This window comes from Lissotriton vulgaris, chromosome 10, assembly GCF_964263255.1.
Source record: "Lissotriton vulgaris chromosome 10, aLisVul1.2, whole genome shotgun sequence".
Taxonomy (NCBI): Eukaryota; Metazoa; Chordata; class Amphibia; order Caudata; family Salamandridae; genus Lissotriton; species Lissotriton vulgaris.
In genome coordinates this window covers 294899960-294922089 of record NC_141698.1, presented here as the reverse complement: position 1 = coordinate 294922089, position 22130 = coordinate 294899960, and the positions used below count along the sequence as shown (strand labels likewise).

The following is a 22130-nucleotide window of genomic DNA, read 5'->3' as shown; positions in this document are numbered from 1 at the left end:
TTCTCTCTATCCTCTGCTGTTTTTTTGAGAGCGCCGGGAAACCCATTTTGGGTAGCTGTTGCGCTGATATATACATTTAAATAAATAAATATAAAGAAATCACAGTACTTGCCCAGAACTAAAATATGATTCTGCAATGACAAATTCTCTCCAACAAATTAATGACTAAATCATCAAAAGTCTCACTCACTGAGCGCCACACTAATTCAGTCTTTTTTTGCCAGGCATCATGCATCGGTAAAGTGTATGGCAAGCTTTATTGCTCTAAGCCTTCCACCTTGCTTAGAACATGGAAGTTAGTTAACTGCCCTAACTAGTGCATTCCTAATCTTTTGAAGTTTTATGTTGAAAGCACTATTCACTTCTACTCAATTTTAACTAATGGTTCCCCTGTATTTCAGTATGTTTTTATTGGTCCAAACCCTATCCGCTGTCAATGGCCCCATAAATCTATGTGAATCGAGGCTACTGATACATATTATCCTTTATGCCCCTATGTTATGGTATGTTAATTAAATGTAATATAGCGCACAAGCAAGCATGCACAAGAGAGAAATCACTTAAAATAAGAAAGCTTTCAACAGTTTCCTAAATTGACAGTAGTTAGTGCAGAGACAAATGTGAAAAGGTAGTTTGTTCCAATAAAGTGGAGCCAAATAGGAAAAGGGTCTACTTCCACACATAGACAAACGGATACAGGGTACGCTCAACAAGGCTTTGTCTTGAGATCTTAAGATTCTAGTAGATAGGTAATGCTTGAGTTTCTGTTGGAGATATCTGGGGCCTTTGCCCCTTAAGGCATTATAGGTGAGGCAGCAGATTTTAAAGATGCTTCTCTTCCTTACCCGTAGCCAATGTAAAGATTTGAACTAAGGTGCCAAAGGCGTTCCGGTCAGAAGATTTGTCACAAGCCTGGCTGCAGTATTTTGTACCATTTTCAATTTAGTCCTAAGCGTCTTGTTTGTAGAGATAGGCTATTAATTGTTTGTTAATCAAGCCTTCCAAAAGATTTCCCAGAAGGGGTAACAATGATATGGACAGTTGGATGAAATATTAGGATCCCAATGAGCTTTCTTTAGGATAGGTAGGACTTGAGCAGATTTCCATTTGGAGGGGATGGTGCCTGCTTCAACAGTTACATTAAACAATGTCTGAATAGCCAGAGCCACATGGCTAGAAAGTAAAGCCATGACACTAGGAGGGCAGATGTTCAGTGGAGGGCCTGATTTTGGTGTACGCAAGATCTCTGGACATCCTCCAGAGAAAAAGGTTAAAACATGTCTAATATGGTAATCCCTTCTGCTCCCATAAAGGCAGCACTCCTAATGTCAACGCTGTTTTCTTCGGCTAAAATATTGAAAATCAAATATATCCGAGAGATTTTCTTCTGAAAAAAGTGGCAAGAGAATGACACAATTCCCGATATGCAAAGGTAGACTGGGAGCACGTCTGGGGTTAATAAAATCATGAATAGTTTTGAATTTCACCTTAGGTGAATTGCCTCTCTGTTCAATTTGATTAGTAACAAATCTCTTCCATGTAGACTTGATGTTCAGGTGATATCTAGACAAGGCTCTACGTCATCTTCTCTCGAGTTTTATTACATGTATATTTTTTTACACATTTAAGCTCAATTGTATACCAAGGAGCAGAAGAACGCTGTTTTGTCTCACCATTCTTTTTCAATAGAGCAATTTTTCAAAAGTCGAAATTAAGGCCATTTTAAAGTCAACAAACGTTAAATTAACGTCAGAGAATTTGCCTGTGGAGCAGATTGAAAAGACTCACTAAATAAAATCTGGCTAGACTGAGTGCCATGCTCTTCTTACTGTCTTATCATCTATTTTACTTTTCACCAAATGTATTACTTGAAAGGATTGAAATTCGAAGGGTATTATATAATGGTCAGTCCATGTTAGAGGCATGGGTACATCGCATATAACTGAATCGCTATTAGTAAACAGTAGGACCAATGAATGACCTGCTTGGTGAACAGGGCCAATAATCCATTGGCTCAGTCCTAGGGTTTCCATATCTGCCATAAGCTGCACCACCTCTGGGTTGGAGAGATCTTATCCATGGTAATTAAAATCGCCCACACGAAGAAAAGATCTGGTAGCCAGGACTTGGGTCGCAATTTCTTCTACCAGACGTTGACTAAACCCTTCTTATGCCCAGGCAGGCAATAAAACAAAGCTCCTTTCCAGCTTTCTGTAGGCGAGAAATCAATTTTAAAAATGTTTAATTGGATGTTCTCGGAAATAGAAATGTCAATGCATGAGATTTATAGTGTTTTTAAAAACAATAGCAATGCCACCTCCTGTTTTCAAACCTTTATCAAACCTCATTAGCTGATCATTTTCAGGAATGGGCAGAGTGATAGCCGGGGAATGCATTAATTTACAGTGATGGACCCAGGTAGTAATGTGCCATAATGCCACTTTATTCAAAGGACACAGCCTGTGCATACCCTGAATAAACCTTGTTATTATTGGTCATTGTATTCTCAGCATTTTAGGATTTGTGGCAAATTAGCCATTAATGAATGGTTCCAGGACATAATGAGCATCTCTGGTCCTTAGAAGGGTTTACATGAAGTAATGAGCATTGGCACCATCCAGTAATAAATATTAATGAGGCAAATCATTTATGATGCTCAGTGGTGGTTGCATTTGTATCATCTTGTTAGAGATGTCATTGATCATGACTGCTGAGATGTCATCAGTGAGGCATTGAGCAGTCCCTGACAGGGAAATTAGCTATGATTTGCATAGCTCATTATAATTGCCTTGTTTCAGAGTTTTTCAGTTTCAACATAACAAGATCCTCACTTTGTTTTTATTTGAATTTCTTGTTTTTAAACATTTGTTAATGTGTTAAGAGGTGCAGAAACAAGCACTAACCCTTAGCAAGCTTTTTAATTACCATTTTGGGGTTTATGCTGCTTGGTAGTGGGGGTGCACTTTTTTGCCGTATCTGATGCTGAGGTGATTCGCAATTGCCCATGGACTGCTGACCTCTGTCGCCAGGCTGTGGACAATTGTTTTGGTGTGGGGGAGGATGGTTACTGTTCATGTTGAGATGAACCCATATTTCTTGGGAACTGCCATGTTTTACCTGGAGTGAGCCATATTGGGTCACATGAATCCCAAGAAGTAGACCACAACCCAGAATGGAACACATGAATTTTATTTGGCCGCGACCAAGTAGGAAGTAAAGAAATGCGCCTGTCTACCTTAGTTTTCAGTGTCATGACCATTCTCTACTTGATGACTACAATTAACGGTTAGCAATTTCGAATTTCTACTTGCTAGAGAGGACCTGGAACTAAAATGATGTGGGATACAAAATTGCTGGCCATCTTCTTAGATGGTTTCACTCTCAATACCATCGAAGGGCAATAAAGTTGAGCAATCAGGGGGTGGCTCCATGGTGATGGGTGTTATTGACTAACAAAGGGTCTGACGCATATATCAAACAGTGTAGGACCTGCATTATCTCCCCAAGATTAAGTGGTCCTTCTATCAGCATGAAAAATATATAGAGGTGAAAATGGGAACAACATGGAAGCTTATACATGAACTGCCTAAAAGAGATATGGTATTTGATTATAACCTGCAACATGCAACTGTTTGTAAGCAAACTCTAATGCAGCGAAACATAACTCCTCATGCATTTTAACAGTCCTTATGTAAAACTCTCCAACACTCATGGGGTCTTGTTGACACTACGAGAAACAGCAAATGAGATAAATTATTACACTACTTCACACATATACACTGAAACTGATTTGGCAACCAAGTCTAAGATCAGGCGCACAGCTATAAGTATAGGAATATATTGCAAATTCAACTAAATCGAGAAAGTGAACTCCAAGAGAGAAAGGTACTGGTTACCAACAGTGACCCAAGATACCCCGGAACTCCAGGGAATGGACAATCAAAACAGTATCTCTCTGAGCTCCACAAAATTAATCAATAGGTTGCAATTCACCAATCAAGTACAATGTCCAATAATATTCAGTGCAGAAGTGATATCTTCAATGTTTCTTTCTTTTCCTCTTCATATATTACGAGGATGCTGAAATTAGGGTGTAGGAGCAGTGACAAAGGTATACCAAAAAGAAACCGGCCCACGATCTTAAATTAATGGCGTGGGTCGGATGTTTTTCGCCAGACATTCACTTTTGGAACCACTGGTTCGAGTGAGCTGTTATGTAAACCTTTTTGTATTAACTGAACCTATTTATAATTTACCTAACTATAAAACTTATTTTTCTGCAACTCTTTAAATAGAAGTTGTATGAAAACGTGGAGTGTCTAGACAGACACTGATAATATATATCGGTATTCTTACACGGAGGTCTTGAGAAACAAAGATAGGACTAAATACGTGATAGTTTATTTTGAATTAATACTTAACTAGGAATACTTGCGAGAACGTAATTTTGAACATACTTAATCTCCAATTAAAACCAGCACTTTATATGTAATTAAGAATAATATAAGAAGTAGTGAAGATCCGGTTGTAAACTGATCGAAAATATTAAAAATAAACAAAACAATTGATTTACTCACTTTCTAAATATCATAAATGCAGCAATTATACCGTAACTAAAAGTTATTTACGATTTATCCATTACGTGCCTCGCCAAACATGGCGCGACTAGTTGGCAGTGCGCGTTTTTACATTTAAATATGGCGCCCTAAGGGAACGCGAACGCGAAAGCCGGGAAATTGACGAGGAGACGCTGCAAGAAACTGAACAGGTAAACGCCGGCTGAGATGTGAATGCGGGCACGGTTCTAGATTAAACTTGTATTTCCTACACGTTGTAGGATATTGCACTAATCGTCTCGAACGCGGGCATTGTGTGTTTATTAATGGAATTGTCGACACTGGTTTTCTTTTACGCCCGAGTATAATTTACGAAGGCATTTCAGTATAATGTTTGAGCCTGCTACTTCGAGGAAAACGCTTATTAGCCTCAATGGTAAAGTACTTAATAAATATTTTGTTCTCTTTAGGTACACGTACTCGTGTATCCTGAATCTCTTATTGCTGCATCGGATCTGATGTACCCCTCAGGGAGAACACACCTATACTATAGGTGAGTTTCTTTCCCTTATCACTATGAATAGGAAGCATTTTTGTTCACAAATAATAGCTCCCACAAACATATAATTTTATTAAACTTACTATGAAAGTATACCTTTGTTCTAGGCTCTTCTAACTGATTTCTACATATCACAAAAAACATTGTGAAACGTTGTTTTTTGGCAAGACTTAATTGCGATTGAGGTAATACTCTGCTATCTTTATTAATGGAATGGTGCGTTTGGGACTACTTTCATCTAGCATCTACCTTGTGAGCATATAGTGTATGATATACCTGGTTTCACTGGAATAATTTTCCTTTCTTTTCTGAAGCTTTTGGGTTAATTTTGGTAGCCTCTTGAATTGACGTGTTTTGGCTCTTTACACTTTTCGTGGTGGAATTGGTTATAGGTAAACTAATATCTCTATTAGTTGGTACAAGTAATAATGTAAATATGTTTGGGTTTCAGCCCTGATGAAGTCTGTTGATGCAAGGATTAGCATCAGACGAAACACGTGTTGGCTGAAAGACAATTAAGGACGAAATTGTGAATTGGAGTAAAGAAAAATCAATAAAGGAGATTGGAATATTGAAATTGTGGAATTCTCATTAATTAAAGACTTTACTTGGCAATGAAGATATCACTTCTGCACTGAATATTATTGGACATTGTACTTGATTGGTGAATTGCAACCTATTGATTAATTTTGTGGAGCTCACAGAGATACTGTTTTGATTTCACACATATACACTTCTGTGACTAAGCCCACCAACCTCTCCGCCGCAGAACTAGTTTTTTTTGTTGTTTTACCTTTTGCAGGAAATAAAAACAAAAAGTTATTAAACCTTAACATCTCTCCTCAAGCTCAGCAGACTCTGGATCTGTGAATTTCGAGAATAAATACAGTTGAATTTCCTTTTACTTTTAGGTGCAGCACTTGCACCTCTGGGACTCCACAAAGCATCCCCCTAGTCTGGAGATGCACCCGTAGCCTATTATGCCTCCTTCTACTCCTTTTTTATTTCATTTTTTTAAGACAAGGGCTTCAATGTCTGGAATCCTGTAATTTCTGTCTCAAAAAGGTTTCAGTTGCTGCCAGTCAATCCCATCACCCAGGGCCTCAAATCCTCTGATCTGCAGATTCTGCCTTGGATGAAGAGAAATTTTATTTTAATGGGGCTTATTTTCCAAATATGTTATCCTTGGAGTATTTGAGAGTCTCAGAGGGATCTGCAAATTAATCATCCAGATAAATTAAACATTTAAAGGTTACATTCACCAGCTGTAGCCCAAGCAGGTAAGAGTGGTGTAACGGTGAAACCGAGTGGGGGGGATTTCGACAGACGACGGCAAGGGAAAATTAATTATTTATTTCATTTTCCCTCTGCATCACCATTCTTGCTTGCACTGGCTGCGGCTGACATTCATATCACAATTTTCTCAAAACTACTGACTAGATTGCGCCAAATTAAGCACTCGCACTGTTCTATGTAAAGTTCTAGTTTACTTTTACTGTAATTCTGCACAACATATTCTGTTTTAGCATATAGCAAAGTGTCTTTTCAGGGTTGAAATAGAAAACACAACTTTTTTTACCTCAGATCCTCCTCCGTCGCCAGACTGATCTGCAAGAAAATTTACATGGCAAACTTGGCCATTTATGCCAGTGGTCTGCTTAGTTTTGTGCAGAGTCGTAAAACAGCATCGATAGTACCACACCAAAAATCTCAGTTTAAAAATAATTTGGGCATTCTCCATACCTACAAAGTCAATATTTCAATGTAGAAGGTGACCTTCTTGACAGGCAGTGCATTTACAGGACGAGCAGTATTCTTAATGTTCCACTCCAAATTCCTGCTGTCCTAGCAGAAGTTTTAAGAACAGGATTATCTCAATAGATGTCAATGCCAAGCTAGGAATGTGACGATGCCTTTTCCCGTTAGGTCTTAAAGCACAAGAATATTTAGATCGCTATGCATGCTTAGCTTAAAATTAACCACATATTTCTAATTTGGATTGGTTTCTATACCGTAAAAAAACAAGCTGAAAAAAGTAAAAGGAGCTCTTGACACGTGTTTTCTTCTTATTAGATCTTGTCAGAAAATATTATTTTTTTCTAGCTACGAGTGGTCATTCAGCGAGTGTTAAAACCAAACACTTGAAAGCGAAGAGTGCCACAGCAAGTGTGGTAAACTTGGAGAGCTTCACCCTGTCAGGAGGCACATCTACTACTCAAATAGCATTCTAACAGGCACATGTATCAAAGCCTTTTGCGATTCGCAAAAATTAGCCGTTTGCGATTGCAAAAATTAGCTTTTGCGATGAATCATGGGTCAAGGCCCTCGCAATTTGAGAATTTGCAATTAATTGCGAGTTCTCAAATTGCAATCGCATTTAATGAATCGCATTTTACAAGACCCACTTTGAAGTAGCGATTTCGCTACTAGGGTGCGCAAATTACCATGAAGTTGAACTTCATGGTAATTTGCTAAAAGTTTGAAAAATGCACTAAAGTGCATTTTTCAAAGTTCCATTTTACACACACACACATGCCCTTGGGGCATGTGTGTGCAAGATGTACTCATATGCAGATTTCAGGGGTGCAACAGGGTGTCCTTTTGACACCCTGGCATCCTTGAAATTGCATTCTCAATTTGCGATTCTCTAATTGAGAATCGCAAATTGAAAATGTCTCCCCACTCATTCCTATGGGCCTCTAGGGAAGGTATTCCTTAATTGCAACTCGCAGTTTGCGGGTAAAAATTAAGGCATGTTTAGAAATCGCTATTTTTTAAGTGGTTTCTACATGCATAGGCTTTTGCGATTCCTTACTTGCGATTCCTTAAAAATCGCAATTAAGAAATCGCAAAAGCCAACATTGATGCATATGCCTGTCACTCTTCTCTCAAATATGTTTTTCTTATCCCATTTTAGGCATTAACCTACATACAGCTTTCCTGTCTGCTACTGAAGATCTTTTGTCTACTATAAAATAAAAGAGTGGGCTTCGGCTCAGCCCCTTGTTTGTGATTGGATGGCTTCCTTCTTTTTCTCATCTGCTCCTTATTTAATGGCTTTCGTCCTGCTTCTTGTGTTAGTTCCACCTCTCGAACATTACAGCCTTACTATTTACCTGATTGGGCAACTTGGCAACTGCACTCTGCTAGCAGGTCTCTTGCTTTCCCCATTGAACAGAAGCACATGCATTCTTTACTCTTTTAAAGTCTTTTTTTAGACTTGCCTGTCTGCCATCCTGAAACGGTAAACATCACACGAGGCTATCATGCAAAGCAAGGCAGCTTTATTATTCTAGAAGCATAAGAACAAACATTCCAATGTGGCTGCTGCACATGCATGCATGCACACGGTGGCCTTCTTTAAATCCGATTTAGCTTCAAGGCAATAATTCCAAGATGACTGCCATGGTTGCACATGCACAGGGGCGGTTCCTCCACTGTGGCGAAGGAGTGTCACCCCACTGCTTTTGAGCAGTGAAGTAAAGGAAATATAAAATGATAATAACTTTTAGTTATTATCATTTTATGTTTCCTTTGCGGGCAGGGGAGTGGGCGGGGCTGATCTGCTCTCTGAGCAGGGGTGGAGTGTTTTGCCCACTCCCGAGTGTGCATTGACTGTTTGGTCGCCCTCTCTGGCCGCCCAAACCAGTCCTGTGCACGTTCCCTGTTCTCAACGCAGGCTGTATTACAGTTTACATGGAAAACAAGCCCATGCCTCTATTCCTTGGTTTTGCTACAAACCAGGATGCTTAAAACTAATCAGAATACTGCATTGCAGCGTTTTGATTGGTATGGGGAGCCTGGGTGCTTACCAATCACAATGCTGCATTATAGCATTGTGATTGGTCAGGGGAGCCTTTTCTGTGCTTCCTGTGCCTCTAATGTGGAAAGCAGGAGCAGAGACACAGGACCAACGTGGCAAGGTAAATGTTGCTTTTTTACAACCGTCTTCCCCCCGCCCTCCCTCACGCACCCACCCCGCCTCCTGCATATAATGCCGGCTGCCACTACACATGCATACGCCAGTAATCCTCTTGTGCTTTTTTGTCTTTAACTTTACCATTCAAAGATGGCAAACATCCCTCTATCATCTGAATCACTGGGAAGAACACAGACACATCTCACACAATGAAGTCGCAAAAGCTACCAGTAAGCGAAAGCAGATGGGACCTCAATTTCAGACCTTGCAACTGTCAAAATCTATTGCTGCAAGCACTCAGAGGGCAGCCAAACAAACAGAAAGTCAAAGGAAACTTTCCAGGAAGACCTTTGAGCAAAATATTCAATATTTGATTTAAAACGAAGCAGGGTAATGGTAATATTATAAACAGCTCAAAAGACTCTCCCATAGACGAGGTATCAGCTCTGGATCTTACAGCTCATGACATAGTGGGCACAACATCATTATCAAAAGAACCTATTCAGGAAAGCCTTAAAAACCTGGCTGTTCAACATCTAAAAGACCTGCTTCAAATCACACTACTGGATCCTTAGCGCCGGGAAACCCTTTGTTGGGTAGCTGTTGCGCTATATAAATGAACTAAACAAATAAATAAATAAAATCTATCAGGAACACTGGCAACATAGGCAACCATTGGATGTTGTTGGAGTCTATCTAAGAAAGTTAATCAAATGATGTGTGCTCAACCTAACTCAGTAACTTCTTGATTGGGTGTGGTAAAACATCATTATATCTGCACAAATATAACAAGTCCAAGCTGTGCCACCGGTCCTCCGCTCCTCAACACCAGGAGAGAGGGCACTATCAACTTCTTCTAGAACAAGAATACGCGACACAAGGCCCACAAGATATCTTCAATAGAGGTAACATCATGAGACTTCTTGCAGAGATCCCTGACTTCAAAAACATACCCTCATTGTACTTATTCTCTGTTTAATTCCACACAAATGAAGGCCCCAAACAACCTGAACTAACCTTAACATCGTGTCGGAAAGAGAAAATTCTGTCTTCGTTCTTAAAGTTTGCCAGTACTTTTAAAATGTGGAGAATAATACTTACGAAATGCCTTGTGCCCTGGTACCTCCTTCTCCCACTGTGGAGCAGAAGATCCCAGTCACCTTAGAAATAGCTCTAATCAGTCTTGTGGGGTGCCAGGGGAAATTTACAACGTGGATGTGTGGCATCAACATCAACAAAGCGGGTCAATAGCTTAAGCTAGCATTGGTGGGATTGGATTCCATCAGCATTTAGTGGCAAAAATCTGCCACCTGCAAACAATCGGGGAGTCAGAATAGGCATAAACCTCCTCTCATAGAATATTGCAGGGGCCAAAACCCTGCTGCAAGATGGCACTCCTCCAAAGGACTGCAAAAACTTTGAAATCACTGCCCTGCAAGAGAATTGGTCAATGGCATACCTGCGAGTGGAAGGCAATATGCACTACCAATTGATAGCCGCAGAAACACAGCGCTATGGGAGACCTAAAGGGGGGCTTGCAGTTTATGTGTCTCTTCTTTGGACATCTCTTCTGAACAAATACCTTCTTCGGATCCAGGCCTTCAAACCTTACAAAAAAGAATGTACTTTAGGAAAATGTAATCTCCATAATAACTGATTTTAAGCAAACCAATCCATCATGGAACATAACTTTGACAGGATTTCAATGCAAATTTAATTTATAACCCAGAAGAAGACGAAATGCTGGCACCTGAGAATCTAAATTCGAATATACTACCTCAATCAAGCTTGGTAGTAAAACGCTGTGACACAAAAGTAGAAATGTTTGTGATGACCCTGGAATTTTTTAGTGTAAGGGTGTTAAATGGAAGGTCGCAAGATGATAATCCACCTAAATTCACCTGTCATGGCCAAAACTCCTGATCCAACATTGGCCACACAATCATCTCCCTACCACTAATTCCACTGTTACTGCAACACAAAATTCAATATTCATGGATAGTGACCACTCCTACCCAATGCTTATACTTAGAATAAGCACTCCAGTTCACATGCTGGCATCACCAGACATTGGCACAATAATCTTAACCAATGTAAAGCATCTGTGATGGAGTAATAACACAATAGCAAACCTTGGTCTTTCACCAAAGGAACTACTGATTGCTAACACCATAAACAATCTAATCGCTGCCTGGGTGGATTTTAGTGCCAATTTGTTAACTCAGGCCACCCTAGTCAAAAGAGGATTGCCACTCATGAAAAGAGGGCAAACAAGACGTTTGCTAAATGCAGAGCTGTGAAAAAGGAATTAAGGGCCGGATTATGACTTTGGTCCAGTGGCGCTCGCTCTCCACTGGCACAGCTGTACCAATACTGCACAAAGACTGTTCACAAGTGTAACTCCGGCAGGCAGACATTCTTTTTGCCTTTGCCACGGCGGTGCCAGAAAAAAGGCACGGCAATGGCAAAATGTTCCAACACGGCATGGACCGTGACGTCTATGCCGTGCTGGAACTGGGGGTGCAAGCAGACAGAGGGGGCCCATGTTGTGTTGTTGCACCCCTCATGTCCAAGAAATGGCTGGTGGGGGGAACTCGTAATATGCTGAGCGGGACTGTGCCAGTCCCACTCAGCTTGTTTCATTGGGCCTCCGCCGCACCCCACCAGAGACCTGTGGTTCTCTGGCACAGCCGTGAGTCCACCGCCGGAAAGATTTAGAGAGTCATAATCCGGCGGTCAGTGGATTTCCAGTGGTGCGCCACCACGAGTGCAGTAGTCGAAACACTGCTGCACTAGTAATCAGGCCTTAAGAAAGACCATCAGACTCTTGAGGATGACAACTCAGCAATCTTTTCCCTGGGAAAGACAAAAATATTAAGAAAACCGCATCTAAACAACTCTTGGAGGACAGGAAGTCCAGGATAGAGTCATTCTGGATAAAGCTGCTGTATAACGGCAAGCAGCTTAACTCCAGGATGATCTAGGAGACAAACAATGGGCTGGATAGACCAGTTAATATAATAAATAAGACAAACCTCCTTGAGGCAGTATGGGTAGCTCATCTTGCTAAAACATTAAACAATTACAAACATCTCATATAAGTCATGACTGTACCATCCAACAAACGCGTATACATGTCCACACATATTGAATTTGCCAGCCTACATGACATTGTGGTACTGAACATTTTGGACCCGTGTTATAAACATCGTCGTATCATGACGATTTTGGTATCAGCAGACCGGTAATGATTTGAACACTATGCATAAGCATTTTCGTCACATTCGGGTGACGAAATCACCCTGAAATCGGAGTTTTCGTCCTGAACCCTCGGGTTCCATTTTGTGAACGGCAGCCATTTTGTGATTGCCCTCACATAGGCCCAATGACTAAGGCCAAATCCGATCTGAAGGACACGTACACCTTTGCTGACTCCTCTGTGACCTGGGCAAGCTGACTCCACTGCCTGAAGCCAAACCTGTTCGGCCAGTTCCTTTCCCAGTGGCCGAGTGAGATTAGTATCAAGGCACAACATGTCATAAACCCTTCATCGCACACACAAACCATGCCTAATCTTACACACACCTGTCCCTGTTTTTTCTTTATGACTTGCTTTACGAGGAGGAGGTGCCCGTTTTTATTAGGGGTCCGTCGATATCTGATGAAAATACTAGGTTTTGCCGGGTAATAGATTGTGGGCTGGACAAACTGAAATATGGGCTTGTCATCATGACTCTGCTTTTTCTTTTTAGTGAAAATATGTGAATGGTCAACTGTAAAATAAGGAATGTTTGCCTGAAGCATATTATTTTGTATAAAAAGAGAAGACTGGCTTTGTAAGGTGGAGCAGTCTCCTGAGAATATACACTGTGTTGTACTTCTAGGACACCTGTTACTGGCTGCAGCCAATAAATACGATCTTTGACTTCACCAAGAAGACTCTGTGTTTCTGTAGTCTGAAACAGGAATAACTCGAAGTCTTTGGGTGTGTTCCCTGGCACCGCTGGGTTCTTAAAAACCCAGTCCTTTAATCTAGTCTTTAAAGGGGGGAGAGTTCCAATCCGATCAACTACAAGCTTATAGTACTATTGGACTTGGAGGCCAAACATTATTCCTCCCTCATACTGGCTGACCTCATCGAGTGGTCAAACATGAGCAATATAGTACCTGTGAATATGCCAGGCTTCAGGTGAGTATTTGGCACTGCAAAGAACATCTTAGCAGCCTCTTTTATAGTCGACAAATGCCAGAGAGTGAAAACGAAATTGTATCTTCGCTTTACAGATTTCAAAGCAGCATTAGACGGCATAGACCGTGGGATACTTTGGGACGAGCTAAGAAAATGGAGAATCCCTCAAAAGCTGCTACGAGCCATTGAACAATTATACTCCAAAAGTTGGAACCAAGTTAAAATCGGCTGTGATACTAGAATTTAAAAGAGGATTGCTACGTACCAAGGGCTTAAGTAGGGGTGTGTACTGTTGCCCACTTCTTTATTCTATTCATGCAGCTCTCATCCATTATTCCTGGGGCCAACCCGTTTGACCCACCTGTCCTATGTGGATGATATCCTAGTGTTCAGCATGACAAAAGTAGGGCTGCAAAGACTGGTTAACACATTGAAGTTCTATGCCAAATCCAACAACCTCGAGATCAACACAACAAAAACAAAACAGAAACCATGAATATCAGTAATCAACCTCAGCAGCCAGATACTATCCTCTTAGACTATTTCCTTTCCAATCTTTATTTCGGCCATATGGCTATCAAAGATGTACAATAAAAACATATACAACCATTATAAAATTAACAAAAATAATCAATCAATGCGTGCTTATACAATGTGAAACCTTTCCATTCTTGCAGTTACATACTAATAAAATTGCATTTAAAAAACTATAGACCTTAAAAATGGGTGAGAGCCTGCGTCTTCAGAATACGGATCCGAGTGTGCCAGACATTGGTGAGAAATGTTGCTAGTGCAAACACAGTTAGGCTTGAAACATCGGTTTTTAAAATTCTGTACATCGGGAGGTACTCCCTACAACCCAGGTTTCTAATGAGTGTAGGAGCCAATATTTCCTCGCTGCCTTGTAAATTGGGCAAAACAGGACCACGTGTAAATCGCTTTCCTCCGCACCAGCGCATGCCGGGCACTGCTTGGTGGACGGCGGTGATGACCAGGAGCTGGTAAAAGATCGCAGGGGCAATGTGCCATATCTCCATTGGAGAAACAGCTTCCTGGCCAGCACGGGGGAGATGGCATCTAAAACCCTCTCCAACCTGTATGAGTCCTTGCTTTGCACAAATACAGATGTTAGTGACCCCTCACCCTGACTGTCTAGGGCCATGGCTAGTTTCTGTTCGTGGTAAGCAATGGCCAGAGCTCTCCGTGAGATATTTAAAGAGGCATTAGCAGGGTCGGACCAAAGGTAAGGGAACCCCAGTCTCGTACAGGATTTTTGGATATATTTTATCCAGGGGATCTGTAGCGCTTTTGGGTGGGTCAATAGCTCCCTTAGACTATTTAATCTTGGAGGAGGTTAACCGCTACAAATATCTGGGGATGCACCTGGATAACAGGATATTTTTCCCATCAAAAGCAGTAAATGGTAAAAAAGGGAATGCTCCCACACTCCTCTTCAGCACTCTTGCAAAGAAGCTGGATGCAGATATTCTGGACAGGCTATAGGTTAGAGATTTCAGGCCGGTGTTCTCCCTTCCCCTAAATGTTTCCCCAGCACAAATGTGACTGGAATTCGGGCTTATAAAGCAAACATTAGGTAAAATGCTTCAATAAAGTGCTTATACAAAATACGGTCGGATTAGCAAAGTTCATTCAATAGGTCATTAAGAACCTCCTTAGAATGCAACCCACAATCTGCCTATTATAAATTTTTGTACAGTTCTTCAAATCTAACATACTTAGGAGATCATTGGAACAAGAAAATCCCCTCTCCGACCTTCATGAGGGTGGTGATCAAGGTGGCAAAGAGGCATTCACATCTGGTAGATACAAATTATTTTAGTTCCTGATCTCATACGAGCTTGGTGGTCAAATACTATGATAGTTTGAAACCAACTCATACCTGAATATCACCTTCCCTGCACATATCAAGAGAAGACTGATGGCCGTACGGTTTGGCCAATTACCAGCACTGGCCTGCTAACTGGTTAGGAAATACAGTGGTCCAACCACATGCAGACTTAGTGGTGCCAAAAAGGAGGACTTTATAGACTTGGTGAGTACACACCTTGCACCAATCAACAACAAAAACAGATGCATTCGCACGTGCTGAGAAGCAATAATAGCTATTCTCAATCCAGTAGACCCACAGTAAACTGCAAACTAGTGATATTTTTATCATCACATGAAAGAGCCCTCCTGCTACATGTGGCTTGCATAGTCTGCGTGTCTAACTCGTGTCCTTAAGAATCACCTAGAATCGATGCACCGTAGACAGGCATTCCTGGCCAATACAACTTGGTGACTGCCCCTACTGAACTCAGCGAGCTGGCCAAACCAACATCAACGTTTCAACATACTAGTGTAACACAGGGACAAGAACAGAGGCCAAAAGGACTTGATAGGCTGCTAGCGGAGAAGGCGAACAATGTGGACTGTCTCAGCCCCCGTCAATAGGATTGGGTCTATTCACTTTTATATGCAACACTACATAAGGAAATACATACATTTTAATATATTATCATGTGTTGTAGTACTTTAATTAGGTATTCTCTCTAACAGAGACTCTAGACTGGCGCTGCCACCCTTTCAACAGGCTGGGACTATATGTTGTAATATATTATCATGTTTTGAAGTATTTTAATTAGGTATTTTCCCTAACAGGGATGCCTCAATGTCATCAAATTGATTGGTCCTGTTATGAATAAGGTAATTTTCTGGAGCTAATCTTTTACCATGTGATATCGCACAAGGACAAGTGGTGTCATTATGTTTTACTAAGCACCAACGCCTTTTATTTAGGTTCCCCCTCCTAGTAGATGTGTTTTGTTTTTAAATGTAACATTGTTACGTGTTTAACCCTTTGCGTTTCCGATGTGACTGTGGGCGTGTGCGGAGGACGGCCGGGGGCGTCCTGACCACGCCCAGTCATAAATCACCCACACTGCGGCGGGATTCCCGCCGCGGTCAACGGGTTAATCAACTGAAAAAATAAATATTCTTCATCTTCTTCCCTCTAGGAATAGTGTAAAAAATAAAAAACTATAACCATTAGAAAAGCCAATTAAAAAAATATATATGTTTATTCAAGTTAAGGTCTATTAGTTTTGTTAATATGTGCTCATTGTTGGTTAAGTTCTAGCAATATCTGTGACGAGCTAGAACATCAACAAAACGTTTTTGCAATTAACTCGTAAAGTTTCTAAGCATAGGAATTGCCAGGTGATAAAACCAATATCTGAGGTAGCCAGAATATGAGCTAATTCAGAGTCACTTGATAGCAAACAAAAACCTAGTAGGTTCATGAAGGAAATTGCTTGTACAAATATTGGGAAGGTATTGCAATTTGTTCTAATATTTTAGTAGGAGCAAAGTAAAAAAAGATTTTCAATTTTGCATCACCCTTTAGGTCCTTCTCATATGTAACAAGTTAAAATTCGGCGCAAAGTAACTACATGTGGCGACTAGAATATCTAGGGGGCGTGTTATCAAGACAGGCAATAAAATTATCACCGCTTCAGCGCCAGAAAACTGTAGCTAAAACGGCGATAACGGGCTTGATAATATGCTCTAAGGAATTCCAATTGAAGCCCATGTTAGATGTGAAGGACATCTAACATGGGCTTCAATTGGAATTCCATAGAGCATATTATCAAGCCCATTATCGCCGTTTTAGCTGCAGTTTTCTGCCGCTAATGCGGCGATAATTTTATCGTCTGTCTTGATGATATGACCCTTGGTTTTTTTCACCTGAATTCTGGATTCGCTCTTAAAAATAGCAATAATCTGCCAAGGAGTCTTTGCGATAGTTTTTGCAAATGGTTAATCTATATTGATTTAATTGGCCTGCCCAATTTCCTCCAGATAGGAGTGGAAGGAACTCGCAAAAGCAAAAATCAGGACGTGTGCATAACAAGTGCTGATCAAATAATAGATAGAAAGTGAAATCAGGGCACAAAAAACAAATGTGGACTATTTTTAACTTCCTGCCTTCCTTGGAGTTATCGATTTAGTGTGTTTTTGTAGTGTTTTTGAGGAGGAACATCTCTCCTCAAAACAGGCAGGCAGTTCCCAACAAGGTGTATTTGCATAATCTACGCTGCACTTTAATCTTGTTAGCATTGTTTTTATTATATGTGAACACACAAACATGTATTGTCTATAATTTATATCATTTGCTTTGGTCAGTCAGTTAGTCTACTATTGAATGGTGAGTAGCATTGTTAATTGCATGTTTATGCCATTTGATGTGTGGATACAGCAGTAAAACAGGTGTCTTGCACTCCATTAGAAATAAAATAAACATCTGTCAAGTGGAAGCACTTGAGCAGGGGAAAAATGTGCCACTTATTCAGGCTCATTACAAACTGAACATAAACAGAACTAATAGCTAGTAATTGTGTCCGCGTGCCTCTTACATCTGACCAGTACTTAAGGGCCTCTAACTGAAGCCATTAGTGGCCTGCTGCTGTCAGATGTAGGACTTCCATCTGGCCTTAAAATGTGGGCCAAACATGGAATGGACGGTGAACAGCTTTCGCTTAAGCAGGAGTAAAAGAGGTATTTCTCGCAGTCTTACAGTTGTGGGATACTTTGAAAACTTACCGATAGCATGAAAGGTAAAATAAATGACCTCCACAGAGAGGTCCCTTGCCCCTACTCTCAGTCGGTCAAGAAGGTAGCAACAAGAAGAGATAGAAAATAGGGCCATTCAAGCCCTATTGTTTCTAGTTTTTAAGAACTTGCCCTTTCTGTGACCCCCTCAGCTGCAAACAGGAGGTTGTTGTGGGGCTAATGGTTGGGCAATGGCTCTCCCCTATGCTGTCATCAGATTTTAAAGAGTGAATGATGCTACTACTTGCACTCCTAACATTTTGGTTACTTGGCGTCAATAATGCTAGCAATCAAATTTCAAAATTGTAGTTTTTTTTAACTATTGTAACTTTTGGCAATTTCTAGAGTTGATAGTTGTGCCTTTCCTAGAGGGAGTACAGTGAAATCCTGCAAGCAAATACTCACTTGCGAAGCACAACTAAAAAGTAGAATTTCTAAAAAGCAGAACTTGTTTTTGCAAAATATGCAAAGTTTCTGCTCTTATTTTGGAAATATTTCTAATACTAATAATAATACTGAGGTTTGATAAAAATATCTATACATGAATCTGCCCCTTCCCTTCCACCCGCCGACCAATTTGTGCAGTAAGTGCCTGGCTGTATGAACAAGTTAAACTTCACTATGCTCCATGGCATATTGCCTCATAAGACCCTAATCTGTAGATGCCAATAAGATTCCCCACTGCCTGACACATAACTGTCAACTAAGGCAGTTCCACTATTCAGGGGTTCTTCAGTTTTAGACATTAAAAGTAGTGCATTTCTTTCTGACAGTGCCTACCACGAATGGAAGGGGTGCCAAGCAAGATTTTCCTAATGTAGGAGCCAAGAGCACTGTGAGACCCTGCCTCTCTCTTCCTATTTAGGGCCTCATTTATGAGGCCCCTGCGGCACCCAAACGCATATTTACAAGGCCATGTTAAGCCACTTAATATGGCTTTTCAGGGCCTTGTACATATGGCCCCTTTCATGCAGAACACTGTGTGAAAGGGATGTTCCATGGGTGTTGCTGTGGGTGTTCCCACACAACATCAATGGAATCTGAAGCATTCCCAGATTTACGAGAAATCGTAAACAATGGAATACGTCAGAAGGCGTTAGAGAGGCACAACGAGGAGAAATGTTTTCATTTCTCCTTGTTTTTTCCTTTTTCTTTTTGTGCTGCAGTCTGCAGCACACATAGAACGAGGAAATCTGCTTAATTGATTTTGTGCAGGAAGGTGTCCCTTCCTGCATAAAATCAATCAGCCCCCCAATGCTAGCACCCTTGCACCATAGTGCAAGGGTGCCTACGTTGGTTCATGGCAGCCCATTACGCACCGTCACTGGAGAAAAGGACAGGAATGCGTATGACATAGATGCAACGCATTCCTGACCTTTTGTTTTGACGTAGGGCAACGCAGCAAGATTCCATGCTGTGCTGCCCCGCATCAAAACTTCATAAATGAGGCCCGAAGTGTCTACAGTTTTTGCGGCTATGGAAAACTAATCAGTTTTTAGGGGAACAATCTGAATATGGATTATAGCTCACAGGATAATTTCCTGTGGCATTCTATCTCTATGGTGGAGGACATTGACCCTCTCGATTGAGCATTTCCATCAGTAGCTGATATTACATTACCGACAAACTCCAAAATCCACCCCAAAGACTTCACAGTAACAATGAAGTTGATACCCCAATGCCTACTATACCAATGATAACCAGAGCACATTACATTCCTCCTGAAAAAAAGTTTAGGTCATGTTCAGCTGATTGATCTTTTGTCATTAATATCTTCATTCAGTTATCAAAACTTTCATCATGGTTTCCTTCTTCAGGATAACTGTCAACTACTATCATTGACAACAACGCACACAACAGCAAAGAACTCTTCAACATCGTTAAAGAGCTCTCCAACCCCAACGCCGGAAACAACAACATCACCCCGTCGCAAGACCTCTGCAACTCCCTCGCCTCCTACTTCCACAACAAGATCGCGGACATACACAACAGCTTCAGCACTCAACCGACGCACGCCACGACCGAACCACCGCCCCCCCATCACCACCCTCCGCGCCTGGACCCCGATCAGCACCGAAGACACCGTCCGCACGATGAACTCCATCCACTCCGGATCTCCGACCGACCCCTGCCCTCACCACGTCTTCAACAAGGCCGACGCTATCATCGCACCCCACCTGCGGGACATCATCAACACCTCCTTCGACACTGCCACCTTCCCGGAGAGCTGGAAGCACGCCGAACTCAGCGCTCTACTTAAGAAGCCATCAGCCGACCCCACCGACCTCAAGAACTACCGCCCCATCTCGCTGCTCCCGTTCCCTGCAAAAGTCATCGAGAAGACCGTCAACAAGCAGCTGGCCGCCTTCCTCGAGACGAGCGGATCCCTCGACCTCTGGCAGTCTGGCTTCCGGGCCAACCACAGCACCGAGACCGCCCTGATGACATCCGAGCCCTGCTTGACAACGGAGAAACAGTAGCCCTCATCCTCCTAGACCTCTCCGCGGCCTTCGACACTGTCTGCCACCGTACACTAGTGCAGCGCCTCAGCAACGTCGGAATCCAGGAGAAGGTACTAGAGTGGATCATCTCCTTCCTCGCCGGAAGGACACAGAGAGTTCGCCTCCCCCCGTTCAGATCAGAAGCCACCGAAGTCATCTGCGGCGTTCCTCAAGGCTCCTCGCTCAGTCCAACCCTCTTCAAAGTCTACATGAGCCCCCTCGCAGACATCGCACGCCAGCACAACCTCAACATCATCTCCTACGCAGACGACACCCAGCTGATCCTCTCCCTCACCAACGACCCCGCCAGAGCCAACCTACACGAAGGGATGACAGACGTAGCCAAGTGGATGATGAACAGCCGCCTGAAACTGAACTCGGACAAGACGGATGTCCTCATACTGGGATCATCACCCTCCGCCTGGGACGACTCCTGGTGGCCCCCCGCCCTAGGCAACGCACCCAAACCATCAGACCACACACGCAACCTGGGCTTCATCCTGGACTCCTCCCTCTCCATGACCAGACAAGTCAACGCCGTCTCCTCGTCGTGCTTCAACATCCTGCGCATGCTACGCAAGATCTTCCGGTGGATCCCCACCGAGACCAGGAAGACGGTCACCCAGGCCCTCGTCACCAGCCGTCTGGACTACGGCAACTCCCTCTACGCCGGAGCCACCGCCAAACTCCAGAAGAGACTCCAGCGGATGCAGAATGCCTCAGCACGACTCATCCTGGACATCCCCTGCCGCAGCCACATCTCCGGACACCTGAGAGACCTGCACTGGTTCCCGGTCAACAAGAGAATCACCTTCCGTCTCCTCACCCACGCACACAAAGCCCTACACAACCAAGGCCCAGGATACCTCAACAGCCGCCTCAACTTCTACGCTCCCAAACGCCAGCTTCGATCGACCGGCCACGCCCTCGCCGCCGTCCCCGCATCCGAAGAGCCACCACAGGGGGACGGTCCTTCTCTTACCTCGCCGCCAAGACTTGGAACTCCCTCCCGACCCACCTCCGCCTGACCCAGGACCATCTCACCTTCAGGAAGCAACTCAAGACCTGGCTGTTCGAGCAGTAGCGGACCCCCCTCCCCTAGCGCCTTGAGACCCTCTGGGTGAGTAGTGCGCTCTATAAATGCTTTGATTGATTGATATCATTGATAACAGCATCAATGATCATATACAGAAGCAAGTGATCAGAAAAATGATTAGGCCTGTGAATTCTTGAAGGACTTTGATTAATATGGTTGCCCGGATGAAGCTCTGTTTGTAGGTATGGTGAAACATGTGGCACCTTTGTCATGGCTGTGATCAAACAACGTGCTTGAATATAGGTGAATCAGTTATACAGAATCAAAATGGTCATTTATTGAAGAACTCAAGAGAGACCTTTTCAGGGATTACCTGATCTGGGAATGCTTACACTGTAACTTTGAAATGTTATGTTATATATGATGCTAAGGACTGACAAACAGATTACCAAAAGAGCTCCAATCCGATTGTAACATAAAAAGACTCTGGATGCTTCTGCTGAAGCTGTGGCAAGAGAAGGAGCCCAGAGACATTAGCATTACAGTTGATATGTCTCTCAACTATTAGGATGAGTTTGGTGGACTGGAGTCTGGATATATTTGGAGAACTGCAAAGACATTACAGATGTGTAATGTTTGCTATACGGAAAGAGTAAACAACCAGATGGATGTTAGTTGCCTTGTTATGATAGGTTTGTTTAGTATTCATCCCGTGTAATTGTCTCTGTGCGCCTGAAAGATGGCAATATAATTACTCTG

General features: G+C 42.3%; 1 long non-coding RNA gene across 1 annotated transcript; it reads left to right on the top strand.

The window, feature by feature from the left end:
• The first annotated feature begins 4709 nt into the window (after positions 1–4709).
• LOC147685156 (uncharacterized) lies at positions 4710–5689 on the top strand. The gene is made up of 4 exons (XR_015300409.1): positions 4710–4768; positions 5027–5109; positions 5223–5300; positions 5567–5689. It is a non-coding gene; the product is annotated as an uncharacterized LOC147685156 (long non-coding RNA).
• The last annotated feature ends 16441 nt before the right edge of the window (positions 5690–22130 follow it).